The sequence below is a fragment of the Capricornis sumatraensis genome, chromosome 4 (assembly GCF_032405125.1).
Source record: "Capricornis sumatraensis isolate serow.1 chromosome 4, serow.2, whole genome shotgun sequence".
NCBI classification, from domain to species: Eukaryota; Metazoa; Chordata; class Mammalia; order Artiodactyla; family Bovidae; genus Capricornis; species Capricornis sumatraensis.
In genome coordinates, this window is record NC_091072.1 from 68300274 (window position 1) to 68316201 (window position 15928).

Below are 15928 nucleotides of genomic sequence, written 5' to 3' on the forward strand. Positions count from 1 at the left end.
ATACACCTGCAATCCAAGAGACCCTGGTTCGATTCCTGGGTCTTGAAGATCCCCTGGAGAAGGGAACGGCTACCCACTCCAGTACTCTGGCCTGGAGAATTCCATGGACTAGAGAGTCCGTGGGTTCGCAGAGTCGGACACGACTAAGCGACTTTCACTTTCACTTAATGTATATATGTACACACATGTATGTGTATACAGCGCATCTTCCTTATTCACACGTATGTTGATGGGCACTTAGGTTGCTTCCGTGTCTCGGCTCTTGTAAATAGTGCTGCTGTGAACATTGGGGTGCATGTATCTTTCGGAATTAGACGTGGACCATGTGCTGACTCTACCTGTAGTCTGTTAAGGACTCTCCATACTGTTCTCCATAGTGGCTGCACCAATTTCCATTCCCACCAACAGTGTTAAGTTTCTCCACATCTTCTCCGGCATTTGTTACTTGTAGACTCGATGGTGGCTGCATTTTCTAACTGTAGAAGAATGCTTATCACTGAACAGAATCAGCCCTCCAGGAAAATGCACCATGTTTATCCTGTTGCCTTGCATACTGCTTGTGCCCCAGGAAGTGGTTCTGCCTCAGTTGAAGGAACATGGATCTACTGGAAAGCACACTGGGTCAGGGATGGAGATATTTGGGCACTTAATCCCATCTTTGCATAAATTAGCTACGTGATCTTGGGGAAATCATTTAAAGCAGGCCATTTCCAGTTTCCTTTATCTTAATTGGAGGGATGTGAGCAATCAGACTAGATAATCAGAGTCCCTTCCTTCTGTCATTGTGTAATGACAGAATCTGGAAAGCCAGAGCCCTCACTCTGCAGGGCTTGAGTGGTTGCATTTTAAACTGTAAGGTCTAGTTTGTACAACTTACTGCCCTTATCTCTTTACCACTTCATAGTTTTCATTGTTGAATAAATAAATAATGAGCGAGCATCTCGGCGTAGCTGGTTTTCACATTCCTTCTCCCCTTTCCTATCTAGAGAGTAATATGAATTAAATCCATAGTCCTCCCTTGGCAAATAAAGACATGGGCACAGAATTTCCATGAATTTAGCCTGCTTTTATATCCAACAGTCTCATCTCTTTTACTCAACTTGTGTCCTCCCTGACTGAAATCTTGCCATTACTACAAGTGGCAGCCAAAGAAATATTCTGCCAACAGCTGAAAAGTTATATACCTTCTTAATAATTTTTATTTTTATTTTTTAAAGGAATATAAAACTATTTATTGACCACTGTTCACCAGTATTTACAATAAAGTAAATAGTATACAGTTGAATAACATTCTGATTACTACAAAATTATTGTTTTTCTTGGCTTCTGCTGAACTAGTAACCCAAAATACTGAGAAAATTGAGCCTTCATGTAAGGAATGGATTGGAGTCAAGTCTGAAAAAACATGCAGGTCAAGCGTAGATTAGAAAAGTTTGTTCACTCATTTATTCCTATAGATCGTAAATTGCCAATATTTTAAAACTATCTGATTAGGTTTCCATGAACAAATCTGAGACATCCCACATATCATAGCCTTTCCGAAATATAGCACAGAGACTTCAATTTCTTGTAAAACAATGGTTCACCAAAAAGTACCATCGAGTGTCCATTTAACTAAGTTTTGCTTTGCTATATTAAAACATACCAGAATTTTTCTACATTTTTCATTTGGTTGGGAAGGTTGTTGATGGTGATAAAAATTCTCTTTCCAGGGTTTCTGCATATAAAACTGCATTTATATGCAGATATGGATGCAGATTCTGATAGGGATGCTTTAAAAAATTACCCAATTTAAACTGCTTAAGTTGTCTAATTAATTACGAAATTATTTAATTTGAAAGGTTAAGACTTAAATTTTCAATCTAAGTTGAAGTTATTTCTTACATTGCTCAAAATGATATAATTCCAGAACATGGGCTTTTCCATGGTTATGAAAGGCTATTGTTTAAATATATTTACCAAAACAGAAACCACAACAAAAAATTAACTCCCAAACTATTTACATATGTCTTTTATGTATATACATACAAAAAACTTAGAATGGTCCTCAAGCATATATGAGTTAAATGCAAATTCTAAATTCTTACTGAGTAATGACTATGGAGATCTCCTGCAACATTTAGAAGAACTGTTCTCTAATGCTGAGGAAATAATATACCGTGGTATCAAATTCTTTCCTGCTGAAGGAAGTAACTACAGAAAGCTTTTATTTGTTCAAAGTAACCAGTGCTATAGATGGGGAAAAAAAAAAAGTAACTTCCCCAATACTACTACAAAACAAACATCAAACCTGATTTTCATTAGAATGTAGTTGTTTCTTCACACTAAGAAATCAAACAGAGAGGGCAATGGCAACCCACTCCAGCACTCTTGCCTGGAAAATCCCACGGACGGAGGAGCCTGGTAGGCTGCGGTCCATGGGATCGCTAAGAGTCAGACACGACTGAGAGACTTCACTTTAACTTTTCACTTTCATGCATTGGAGAAGGAAATGGCAACCCACTTCAGTGTTCTTGCCTGGAGAATCCCAGGGACGGGGGAGCCTGGTGGCTGCCGTCTATGGGGTCACACAGAGTCGGACATGGCTGAAGCAACTTAGCAGCAGCAGCAGCAGCAGCAGCAGCAAGAAATCAAAAAACCAAGACCCACATTTTATATATGTGTGTGTGTATATATATATATATGGCAATGCAAACAATTATTGAGACTCATCTTCTGGACAAGAATGCCAGGTTAGTCTCTCTTCATAAAAAGCAATTACAATTTGAGGACACTTCATATTTGCCTCTTTTGCCAGCACCAAGTCCGCCTCATCGGAATCTTTCCATTTCATGAGGAACATTAATTCTCCAGTGCTGTCTGTGGCACCTATTATTCATTCTGGATCAAGACCTCTGGCAAAACCTCTTGGTTTATCAGCAGCATCTCTTCTTTGATTTGCTGTCATCAGATTCACTGTCAGACAAAGATTTTCTTTTTGTTCCATCTTTTTCTTTACCAGCTTTTTTAGAATTAAGAAATGCTTCAGTTAACTCTGGACAATCTAAATTTTCTTCAGGTTCCCAAGTATTGTCTGCATCTGTAAGCCGACTTCAGGAAATACTCCGTCTTCCCGTTCGCTACACAGCGGTCCAGTACTTTTTATACCACAAATTCTTCAGATTCTGCCTCTTCAACTTTTTTACTCTTTCCATTTTGTTTCTTTCCCATTTTTTGCAATGTAGTTTTATTGGAGGCCATTTTTTATTGCACACTTGAAGAGCTATTATTCACCACCTCTGAGCTGCTCTGGGTCCCGGGTCTGTGCCATTTCCTTAATAAAATTTTAAAGAGATGACCATTAGCAGAGGGTGGTGCTTCTAGGCTCATCCAAATTACTCTGTAAAGCATACTCCCTAAATTAACCAGATTGCATTAATATTATCCATGAGAGCAAGCATCACTCTTCTTCTTAAGCTATTTCTCCAAGCTGTACCAAATTGTGCTACCTCTAGAAGCAGGACATTCTGTGCCCTGTTTGAAGGCTGGTGTGACTGATGTAGTTGGAATTGCTGAAAGGAGGAGAGGGGAAGAGAAAGAATTGATACTCTTTAGGGAATTTCACTAGGCTCTTTGCAGTATCAGTATGGCTGATATGTGTGTTATTGTGTGAAAAGTATTATCCTCCACCTTCTAGATGGTGGGATGGTCTCCATATCATGCTTCAAGGTCACACTAAGTAAGTAAGCCTAATAGTGAAGACAGGCTGACTGTGGTCCCTGCTTTCCCCAGCCATCCCTGCCTGTCACTCCCCCCCAACACCTACACTGTACATTGTGATGGTCAGTTACCTGAGGTGCTGGTGTACCTGGATTTCTGCCCTGCTTAAAAATTAGGAATACCTCAGGAGTGCAATGCAAAACTCCCTTGTCTTGAGGTGAAAATATAAAAACATTTTAAAGTCACTAAATCCCTTAGTTAACTTATAGGTATATTGGAAGGACAGATGCTGAAGCTCCAATACTTTGGCCACCTGATGTGAAGGGCCAACTCATTAGAAAAGCCCCTGATGCTGGGAAAGATTGAAGGCAAAAGGAGAAGGAGGAGGCAGAGGATGAGATGGTTAGACAGCATCACCAACTCGATGGACATGATTTTAAACAAACTCTGGGAAATAGTGAAGGATGGGGGAGCCTGGTGTGTTGCAGTCCTTGAGGCTGCAGTCAGACATGACTGAGTGACTGAACAAGAACAGCATGAGTCTATGATAGTCATCTTAAATTGGTTCTGGAAAAAAAAAAACAAACTTACAAGTGGCAGCACATGGCTTTTCCCCCAGCCTTCCATCCCAAAGCAGCTGGTATTCTCGATCTTTGAAAGAAGCCCTGAAATCAGAAACCTGATGCTGAGGCATTTGGTTAGTATTTGTATTACTGAAAGTGTGTGTGTGTGTTTTAATGGAGTGTTGCTGCTGCTGCTGCTGCTGCTAAGTCGCTTCAGTCATGTCCGACTCTGTGCGACCCCACAGATGGCAGCCCACCAGGCTCCCCCGTCCCTGGGATTCTCCAGGCAAGAACACTGCAGTGGGTTGCCATTTCCTTCTCCAGTGCATGAAAGTGAAAAGTGAAAGTGAAGTCGCTCAGTAAGTGTCCAACTCTTCGTGACCACATGGACTACGGCCTACCAGGCTCCTCCGTCCATGGAATTTTCCAGGCAAGAGTACTGGAGTGGGTTGCCATTGCCTTCTCTAAATGGAGTGTTACTACAGAGTTTAATGTCTTTGCCTTCAACTGGAGCTGTATTGTATTGAGATATTGAGGTGGGGCTACTTCTAATACCTGCCCTGTGCCTGTTCACAGGGCCTGTAATCCCTCCCCGGAGCTGTGGCAGAGGAGGAGGAGAGAATGATTCTAGGGGGAAAGTTATAAGGCTTGTGCAACAGGATATTTTCCTGGTGTCTGGTTTTAGACTCAAGACGGGAACGTTAACTCACAGAGTAAAGATTGGCAACATACTCTCACACCATTAAAGGACCCTGATTTGGCTGAGCGTTTGGTTCACTTGGTACAGTATAGTGCAAGATCACTACCTTTAAAGCCAGACCAACCCAAACTTGAATTCTGGCATTAGCCATTACTCTTTTGCATGACTTTGGACAAATTATGTAATCTCTTGGAATCTCAGTTTTCTCATCTGACAGGTATAACATACATACACTGAGGGGTAGCTAAAAGATTAAGAAATAAGAAAGCAAAGTAGAATAGCACTTTGCAAGACACTTTGGCAATTTCTTAAAAAGATAAACATAAATCTTACCACATGATCCAGAAGTCCTGCTCTGAGGTTCTGCCTAAATAGTTGAAAACTTATGTCCACACAAAAAGCTACACACAAATGTTTATGGTAGCTTTATTCATAAATGCCAAAATTGGAAGCAGCCAAGATGCCCTTTCGTAATTGAATGGATAAACAAACCGGTACATCCATGTGATGGAATATCGTTCAGCAATAAAACGGATTGAACTATCAAGTCATGAAAAGACTTGGAGGAACTTTAAATGCTTATTACTCAGGGGAGGAAGGTAGTCTGAAAAAGATCCATACTGTATGATTCTATTAATATATGACATACTGGAAAAGGTAAAACTTTGGAGACGATTAAAAGATTGCTGGTTGCCTGGAGTTTGGGCTGAGGGGCTGAGGAATGAATGCATGAAACACAGCGGATTTTCAAAACAGTGGAACTATCTTGTGTGAGGTAATGGTGCACGCATGGCATATGTGTTTATCAAAGCCCTTCGGATGTACAATACAAAGTGTGAACCCTAGTGTAAACTTTTTTTTTTTAAGATCAAACAAGACAGTGTATGTAAATTGGCTAACCTACTAATTAGTGCCTGTTAAACTCTAATAAATGATAGATTTTATTTATAATTTTTATTTTTACTCTAATTTCTAATAATGTCATTTAGACATAGTTTCTGTTTGTGTTAGATGTGTCAGTTTTAATTAAAAGTGGTATTTAAAATCTAGCTGTTTACCAAATGAGAATTAATTGTCCTTTATAACCATTTTCTCCTCCGCTGTCTGTTGTGTGCAAAGTGGATAACTTGTTTCCCGGTCCAAGGAAAGCAACCTCTGACTCAGACTTGAGTTTTACTTCAGTCTGTGATTTACAGTTGGTGTAAAATTTGTAACTGGAGTTGGTTAACTATAATGCAATTGCAGTACAAGGCATCTTGAGTTGATTTTTGTCGTATCCTGTATTGTTATGTAAAGTGCTAACTTTAATCAGGAATTGTTTCAATGCAATCTCCTTACTTGTCCTGAATGCAGTTTCTCTTCTTTTGTCTAAGTTTTTTTGTATGGTTCACATTAGTGTGGGAAGAATAGTAGGCAGGAGATATAAATTTAAGCATGTTAAATCATGCTTAATGATTTAAGCATGACACATGTTAAATCATAAAAGAATTACGTCACAAAGCATTAAAATGGTGCGTAGAGAACTTTGCCAACGTCTGATAGAGTTGTGGGGATTATATAATTAAGAAAGAACAAACACCTATTCTATAACTGTAGATCAAGTGTCAAAGTCCCTTTCCTTTTTTCACTGGATGCTAGGAATCTAACCTTGCAAAAATGTCCCGAGTGGCCAAGTCCCACAGAACTTGAATCCAGCGAGATACTGCAGAAGTTGTCAAGCAATGCAGTAGTCTTTGGGCTTCTACAAAGCAGTAACAATTAAATGTGACTTTTATCTCCTGATGCACTTTTCTGTGCCTAAATGTAGTATCTCCTCCTGCATTCACGTTGTCCACCCCATTAGGGAAATCGAAAAGACCAGTATCGTTGGTTTCGTCTCATCCCTATTACTATTTTAGGTTGAGGTCTCTGGTTTACCTGCTGGGGTCTGTATGACATTGTCTCAAAGCCAAAGGGGCCTCAGTGATGCAGATGCCAGGAACAAGGGGGACTTGCTGGCATGGTGTGCGCTTCTCTTGGGTTCTGTGGATATTGGGGAACCACTGGCCTGAGGAAGAGGATGGAGCTGAGCTAGGGAAGGGGGAAGAATGAGCTTAGAGCTCCCCAGGAAAGGGGAAGAATATATGCTTGGGAAAAAAAAGCTGTTTCTGGGGTATCTGAGGGCAGGTTGGAGTCTAGGGCAAGCCGGAAGCACCTTTTACCCGACTTGCTGAGGGTGTTGCGAAAAAAAAAGTTGATCTGGAGCCAGAGGATATTGCCTGCAGACCAAATGCTGAAATGGAGAGGCATGGACATGGAGGGGGAAGCAGGGGCAATAGCCAAGGTGATTGTCAGGGCCTGCTGCTCAGGCAGGGTTTCGCCGCTGCCTGCCGATTCTCTGGTGGGGCAATGGCAGCCACAAAGTACAGACCAGACTTTGGTGCTGGCTGTAGGCATATTGTTTTCCCATAGCTGCTGTGGTTCAGATAGGATCTGGTGTCTTGTCATGAATAGATTGTTCCCACTGAGCACAAACACTCTTCTGTGAGCAGGGCCAGCAGATCTTCTGAGGAACTAGATGGTGTCCCCATTCCAAGATGAGCAGTTAGGGGGTGGGGGGAGATGGAGAAAAGCCAACTTTACCTTCTGTTTGTGTAAGTTTTGAATGAACTGGGTAGAATCCACATTCCCCCCCCTCCACAAAGTAAGTGAGGTTCTAGTGGGGTTACCCAGCAGGACTGCAGTTTGACTGCAGTTTAACCTATTTGAAGGATCTGAGGGAGAGATTTAATCTACCCACATCGTGAATCCTAGAATCACACGTAAGCAGCAATGAAAGAGAACACTGCCGTGGGAGACAAGAGTGTTGCAACCCGTGCAATTTCTACTGTGGTGTCCTAGAAACTTTTGAGAACGCAGAGGAAACAAGCCTGCAACACGGGCCTGGCAGCCTGGAGGCCTGGCCTCTCCAGCCCAGCCTGCCTCAGAGTCTCTGGGCTGCTTTTGTCCAGTGGGAATGCGGGCAAAAATGTCTCAGAGGACAAGTCTTTCTAACAGATTGAAACGTGACTGAACCAGCAGTGATCAGCAACATAAGTGTGAAACCTCAGTTTCTGATTCCCTTTGTTCTGTCGTAGCGTACATATGCAACTGTCTTGAAAATAGACCATCTTTTCAAAACTTTACTGTGTCTATTATCTGTGCTCTCACATCTTATTCAAATTATGCCCATAATTAAAAAGTTTTGCCCATCAGGGATTCTCGTCTGTGGTTGGCATCACGCCCTGGGGTGCTTTTAGCATCCTGTGGGAGTGTGTCTATTTTTTATTTACGTGGCTGCATCAGGTCTTGGTTGCAGCAGCAAGATTTTTGTTGCAGTGCACGGGCTTCTCTCTAGTGGCACCCAGGCTTAGTTGTCCCATGGCACATGGGATCTTAAGTTCCCCAACCAGGGATTGAATCCACGCCCCTGCATTGGAAGGTGGATGCTTAACCATTGGACCACCAGGGAGTCCGTGGGAGTGTTGTCAGATGCCACAGTGCTCAGGGGTGGGATGCTAGTGATATCTGATGGCCAGGGGCAGAGCTGCTCTGTGATGCTCTGGACAGTTCTGCAGAGAGGAGAATGGTCCCACAACCCTCATGACTTCCATATGTTCTGCCAGGTTTTCAAAGAATCCAACTTTGTTTTACACATTAATGTATAGCAGTTTTCATGTTTAAAGATATACACGGGATTCTCCGGGAATATATATAAGCAGAGGTAAGATTGTACTCTGTTTTACTCAGAGCTTTACAGAGTTATTCACTATTTCAGAAAAATCATCTCGCCATTAGCAAACTCTGAAGATGTTTGAGTCACCAGCACAGCACGCCTGTACCATCTGCACTGTCGCATCCATGGTGCTTCTATAGGTGTGTGAACCTGAAGCTTCACTGCGCTTTAGCGCAGTCATGTGGGGCATTCATATATTGAAATACATGTTATTTTATAGAAGTTATGCTATTTTCATCTCTCCTTTGTATTGCAGTTTGCACGTTAATTTTAAAATGTGTATAGGTAGGTTACATTATTTTATATCAGATTAGCACATAACAGAATTGTACAATGTTGGATTGTAAAAATTGGATTGTAACTGATTGAATTGAAAACCACTAGACCAGAGAGTTCTAAAGTCCCTTTTTGCTTTAAAATTCTGTTAACCTATCAGATTACTTAGTCTGATGCCTTCCTTTTTGCAGGTGGGTAAACTGGAGCCCTCTAAGTCTTTCATGCATTGCATTCAGCCAATTTCTATTGACTACCTCCTCGAGGTGTGGATACACAGTGGAGAAAAATCTGATCCCTGTCTTCAAGCAGTGTTCAGCTTGGCAGCCAAGATGAGATATATGCCAAGAAATAAAAAATAGAAAACCCCAGGTCTGGTTAGTAGCTCAGCTGTATCTAGAGCCCACCATTGCTTTGAAAACTGGTTCATTTTTTATGCGTGGTACTCCCTGGGCCTGAGGTGGGGCCTGGATTCTGAGGCTAGAAATGTTTCTGTCTGTGATCATTGGAGAGGGGTAGACTGGGAGGAATATACCACCAGCCAAAAGAAAACGATTTTAGTTTACTCTCTCCTTTTCCCCCGCAGAATAACAGAAGCCTAGGAGTGACTCCAGTACTCTTGCCTGGGAAATCCCATGGACGGAGGAGCCTGGTAGTCTGCAGTCCATGGGGTCGCTAAGAGTCGGACACGACTGAGCGACTTCACTTTCACGCACTGGAGAAGGAAATGGCAACCCACTTCAGTGTTCTTGCCTGGAGAATCCCAGGGAGGGCGGAGCCTGGTGGGCTGCCGTCTCTGGGGTCGCACAGAGTCAGACACGACTGAAGCGACTTAGCAGCAGTGGCAGCAACAGCAGCAGGAGTGGCTAGTTAGCTTCCCACTGCTCACTCGGGTGAAAGGTTAGGATGAAGCGTGAGGATGGCAGCAGTGAGAGGGCAAAGAGCACAGGAAGCAGATTCCGCAGCTTTACCCTCCGACAGAAATACGATGCAAGCCACAATGTGAACACCTGTGGAATTTACATTTTCTAGTATAAAAGTAAAAGTGTTAGTCATTCCATCAAGACGGACTTTTTGCGACCCCATAGACTGTAGCCCACCAGGCTCCTCTGTCCATGGGATTCTCCAGGTAAGAATACTGGAGTGGGTTGCCATTCCCTTCTCCAGGGGATCTTCCCAACCCAAGGATTGAACCCAGGTCTCCTGCATTGTAGGCAGATTCTCTACTGTCTGTTACATTTTGAAAAGTAAAAAGAACATGTGAAATTAGTCTGATTGATGTGTTTAACCCAATATATCCAAAGTACAGTGATCATTTCAACCTGAAAGGAATAGCAAACAGTTGTTAATGAGGTATTTTACACTTGTTTTCCGCAGCTAAGTCTTCAAAATCTGGTGTGAGCTTTGTACTTGCAGCATACTTCCGTGTGTGTCAGGCTCTTTTTTTAAGTGCTCAGCAGTCACACGTGGCTAGTGACTACCATACTGGATAGCACAACTATATAGGAAAAGGACTTTTTAGCCCTTTTTCTGCCTTCATCCTGTTCTCCTATCTAGGCCCTCCATCAGAACCGCTCTGATTATAAGCAGTGACTCCTCATCTAGAGGACACTCCCATCCCTGTGAGATGACAGTGGACAGAGAATGGGGGTACAGGTCCCACTACCCACCCACTCTCTGGACAAGAGTCAAAGGCTCTGAAAATACAGGAGGGTCCCACCAAGTCTTACCTGCCCGGTTTAGTGTGCTGGGGTGACAGCTCCAGAAGGGACAACTGCTGATTTGGAACGAGAGATCTGGATTTGGAGCAGTGACCAGGAAATCCGAGGGCTCAGTACAGTAGAACTTTACAACAGAATTTCACAAATTTACTAGTTTTTAAGTTACATCTTTTTCCTTCTCATTCTGTCTTCGTCTGTTCATTTAGCTCCTTTTGGAAATCACATGCATAGGGTGTTGGGCCAGGTGACTTCCCAGGGACCCTCCCTGCCCATGTTACTGTCTCCTCAGGTGGAGGGCAGTCCGTCAGAACCTGGGACCTGGTCCTTCAAGGGACTGCAGCCTCTGACCAGGTCTCCCCAGCAGTGACTCTGAGGTATTTGAAATGTGTTTTCAAAATGCCTGGGAGCCACATTCATGGGTATGTGGGTGGGGCTAGAGAATGTGGAGCCTGACTGGGCCAAGTGATTTACGTATTATATATCACTGTGCTGAATCGGCAGGATGATCATTTGAAGTAGGTCCTAGACTTATCCTCATCCTACAAGAGGCAATGGAGGGAGAAAGTGTGGAGTAACTTGCTCTAGGTCCCAGTAGCTATCATCATCCCATTCTTTATGGTTGGCTGGCAGAATTTTCTTTCTTGGCAGTAAGGTGCCAGCCCCTTCTTATTCATTTTTCTTTTTCCATGACCTCTTCTCCTCCACACTGCCTCACCTCTTTACCACAGAGGTGCTTTAGGTAAGATCTCATCATAAAACAATTGAGAGCTTCTAACCCCTGTCTGTGGGCTTCAGACGGGCATTCCCCTTGATGGCTCAGATTGCCTCTTCAGGAGACTCAGTCTGGGGACATGTGACATTCAGCTTATATCAGGTCATTATTCAGCCCGTCAGGGATCCATTTTGCCTGTCATCTCATGGAATCCAGACCAGGGAGCTGCTGCTACCACCTTAGCCTTTCATTGGAAGAAAATCTGCTTCCTAAGACCAGAGGGCACTGTGTGGCCACTTGGCAGGCCTTGCCCATGGACAGTGCCTTGCCAGGATGGCCCTTCTCCAGGCCTGGTCCTCAGCTTCACAGACCAAGGGATTCCTGGACCGGAGCAGAGCAGTCTGGGAAAGAAGATGGAGAAACTGATTCATGAGAACCGATCTTAGAGACTGGTGGAGAAGTCACAATGCCCATTCATTCATGTGTTGGAAAGGATTCTTCCTAAACAAACACAGATATTCACGTTTGCAGGTTAGCATATTTTTCTCCCTGCAGAAAACCTTGTGTGAGGAGCCAGACTTTTATCAGAAGGTTGTGTTAACACACTTGGAATCAGAACTAGGAGAGCTATTAGGTTATTATGGAAAAAGTAAATATTTGTAGTTGAAGAGAACATGATACAAAAGGCTGCTTAGTGGAAAAGCTCACCTAGGCCTCCCCTGACCCTTGCTCCTTAGCCCCTTCCCCAGAGGCAACCCTTATTAATAATGAACTTCTTCCACCTGTTGGATTGTCTGAGGCCTCCATTTCCTAAGCAGGGAAGTTCCAGCTGTACTGGCCAGGTGCCTTACATCTTCTGGTTAGGCTACCTTCCTGGATCAGCTTTTATTTGACATATTAGTGGGTGGGAGACGGGAGGTACGTGAGCAGTGGGAGTGACAGAGGCAGTTGGGAGGAGAGGTACGCAGGAAGCTGCTGAGTTAAAAAGATCTGCATTCTCTAGAGGGGAGGGCACAGAGGAGGGGTGTGGAGTGAACCGGGAGCTTCCCAGTGACACTAGAAAGGAGTGCTCCCAGGTCCCTGGCAGGGAGCAGATGGTGGGTATTCCCTGACCCTTCCTCGGCCCTGGGGAACAGAATGGGAAGGAAAAACATAGAGCAAGAGATAAAGGGGAACTCTGCCCCAACTGTCTTGAAGGGACAGCACCCGCCCCAGAACAATAGCCCCAAAGAGACAGAGCAAGATCAAAAGCAGTGTGAGAGGTGCCCCATCCCCACCGCCCCCTCCCAGCCCCCGAGCAGCCATGCCATTCAAGGCCAGTCATATCTTATGGTGCAAAAAGTCGCCTTCCAGCTTCGACACTGTGACCTGGGGACAGTGCGGGAGAAGGTCCGTAGCAAGAAGGAACAATTAGCCGATTCATTATGTTGACATTTCTAGCCACAAAATAAGGCCTTTCCCCTTAATTAGGGTTGTGACAGATAAAAGCGTATTCCCAGCCGACTTCTGTTATTCACGCGGGCAGGCCTGTTATCCCTGCTTGGTCTGGCCCTGTCTGTATATGAGGGCTTGCTCTGTGTGAGCGCTCTTGGCAGCTTTGTAAAGGATTCAGAGGGAATAAACACAGGGCCTGCTTCCTGCCCTGCGTCCAGAAGAGAAGACACATTCATGCATATGGTCTAAGCCAGCAAACCTTGGTGCTTCAAAAGCAGGAAAAGAGCTAATCGGGGGGTGGGAGGGGGTGTCTAAGACCAGTTCATGTGAGGAAAATAAAGCTAATGAGGGATCTAGAAGCCAGTTCAAGTGAGGAGCCAAGGGTGGTTAGAGTGGAAGAATCATCTCCGATCTTCGAAAAGGTGGTGGAATTTAGCGTATGGTGGCTAAAAGCCAGATTATTGCTGTTTAGTTGGTAAGTCATGTCTGACTCTTTTGCAACCCTGTGGACTGTAGACCCCCAGACTCCTCTGTCCGTTGGGATTTCCCAGACAAGAATACTGAGGTGGGTTGCCATTCCCTTCTCCAGGGGATCTTCCCCACCCAGGGATCAAACCTGTATCTCCTGCTTGGCAGGTGGAGTCTTTACCGCTGAGCCACCAGGGAAGCCAAAACCCAGATTGCCCAAGTTTAAATTCTGGTTAAGCCACTTTATGACCTGTGTAACCACAGGCAAGTGACTACACCTCTCTGTGCCTCAGTCTCCTCATTTAAGAAAGTGAAGATGAAATGATGCCTATCACATAGGGCTCTTGTGAGGACTGAGCAGGGTACAGCATGGTGAGCTCTTGTAACAGTGCCTGACAAGGTAAGCACTGCAAGTATTTGCCACTAGACATAAGAAGACAGGGCGCAGAAAGTTGGTTGCACCAGAAAACCAAAGTAGAATCAGGGATGGAAAATCTACCTTAATCTATAGATCAGCTTATTTTATTGTTAGAGTTACCCAATAAGGGGCTTGGAAAAATAATAAGCAGAGACAGCGCTAGAGTCCAAATGGATTTATTCTCCAGTCCAGACCCATTTGAGTTCTGCGCGTCTAGGCATCCTGACATTTCCATTTGGATATCTTCCAGGCGTCTCACATTTAACATGTTCAGACCTTGTCTGGGTCCTGCTTCCACCTGTTTCCACCCTCAGTCTTCTCCATTTCAGTGCTGGCAGTGGCAATACCAGCCACCCGGTCACCCAAGGTAGAAGGTTGACAGTCCGTCATCTTTGACTCCTCCGTCTGCCTCGTCCCCAGTCCGTAACCCACAGTTGTCATTCTGCCTCTTCAGTGTCCCTGCTGTCCATCTCCTTTTCTCCTTAGTCACGGCCTCTATTCTAGTCCAAGAAATGGCCCCTCCCTTGCAGTAACTCACTAACTGGCCTTTTGCTCTTACCTGTGCCCCGAAGCCAGAAAGCCTTCAGGGCACCTTGGTGTACAGAAGTACGCCGCCCGTATGAAGAGAGGCAGCCCTGGCCAGGCCTTGGGGAGCAGACTGGGGCCAGGTTTCACCCCTCACTTGTCTGCTTGGGCAGCACCCTTGTGCTTCAGCACCTGCTCAACCATGTGCAGTGGCCCTTCCCAAATGATTTTTCCAACAGCAGTCGGAGTGGTTTCATTAAAATGTAAACTGGCTCATGCCACGCTTCTCTGTAACATTACCCCATCCACAGCCCTTCATGGGCTTCCCTGGTGGCTCAGCTGGTAGGGACTCTGCCTGCGGTGCAGGAGACCTGGGTTCGATCCCTGGGTTGGGAAGATCCCCTGGAGAAAGGAAAGGCTACCCACTCCAGTATTCTGGCTTGGAGAATTCCACGGACTGTATAGTCCATGGGGCCTCAGAGAGTCGGACATGGCTGAGTGACTTTCACTTGCACTTGGACAGTCCTTCATGGCTTTCTGTTGCCCTTGAGCTCTGAATCAGATCCAAGCTCCATGCTATCATTTATAGTGATGTATTAATATCCATCATATTAATGTATTAATTGTATTAATAGCCATTAATCAGGTCGGAGTGCCGAGGCCGTAGACTGAACACCTAGGGGCATTCACATTTTATTTGGCTCGCACAGCGTTTTAAAAAAATTTTTACATCAGTTGACACTAATTCAAAATTGAGGTTCCACTTAGAATATAGCTTCTCTTGGAAGATGAGAAAATGTGGAGGTGAAGGACCCTCTTCCTCCCAGGGGTGACACTTGGCTGGTGCCGAGCGGCAGCTGCTTCCCCCAGCTGGGGTGTGGGCACACCGGTTTCCCCCCAGTCCCCACTGCTCCATAGTTTACACTTCACTTCCTGCACGTTATCTGCTAGGCCCCAGTGAGTGTCTGCCTTTGCAGCCCCTAAGCTCGATCAACCCTTTCACTTTACGGTGAGGAAGCTGAGGCCAGAAAGGTGGCCTTTTAGTCTCAAGGTCTAGTGCTGGATCATGAAATACGCCGTGACTTCTGCCCTGCCTACTAAATCACAACTGCCTCTCAGTTACTGAAGGAAAGGAAACACACCATGCCACCTGGTTAATTATTCTTCCTGCTGTGTTTGCTAGCCAACACGCCCTTCTGTTATCTTGCTTATATCTGTGACCGCATGAAAATTAGAACATTTGATCTAGAGGATTGGGATGTTGTCCTGTGAATATCACCCATTTGGCATGAGAGTCTAGCTAAAATAGGAAAAAAGGAGAAACGGGGGAGGATTGGAAATGACAGGGAAGATAAAATCTTTTGAGAGGGGGCACAGTCTTCTCCTGGTGGTGTTACAGAAAGGTGGGGGCCTGGCTGGATCACCACCTCTTCAGGGATGTGGAACTTGAGATGCAGATGGCAGTGAGTCAGGGGCAGAAAAAGGACTGAAGAGCGCGTCCTGGGCTCAGTGCCCCATACCACACTGTCACACCCTGAGAATGACCACGCACAGATCCATCACTGCAAAAAAGGGAAGTTTGCAGTTTACCTTGGCAAAATAACGACTTTGGCCAATCAAGAGGAATGGGAGTGAAGCACAGCCCCAGAGCCTTGAGTCAG

General features: G+C 44.7%; 1 protein-coding gene and 1 pseudogene across 1 annotated transcript in view; one reads left to right on the forward strand and one right to left on the reverse strand.

Moving 5' to 3' along the window:
• CRADD (CASP2 and RIPK1 domain containing adaptor with death domain) overlaps positions 1-15928 on the forward strand; it is a 191776-nt gene that overhangs the window by 143821 nt on the left and 32027 nt on the right. The window lies entirely within an intron of this gene.
• On the reverse strand, positions 2699-3240 carry LOC138079049 (chromobox protein homolog 3 pseudogene; annotated as a pseudogene).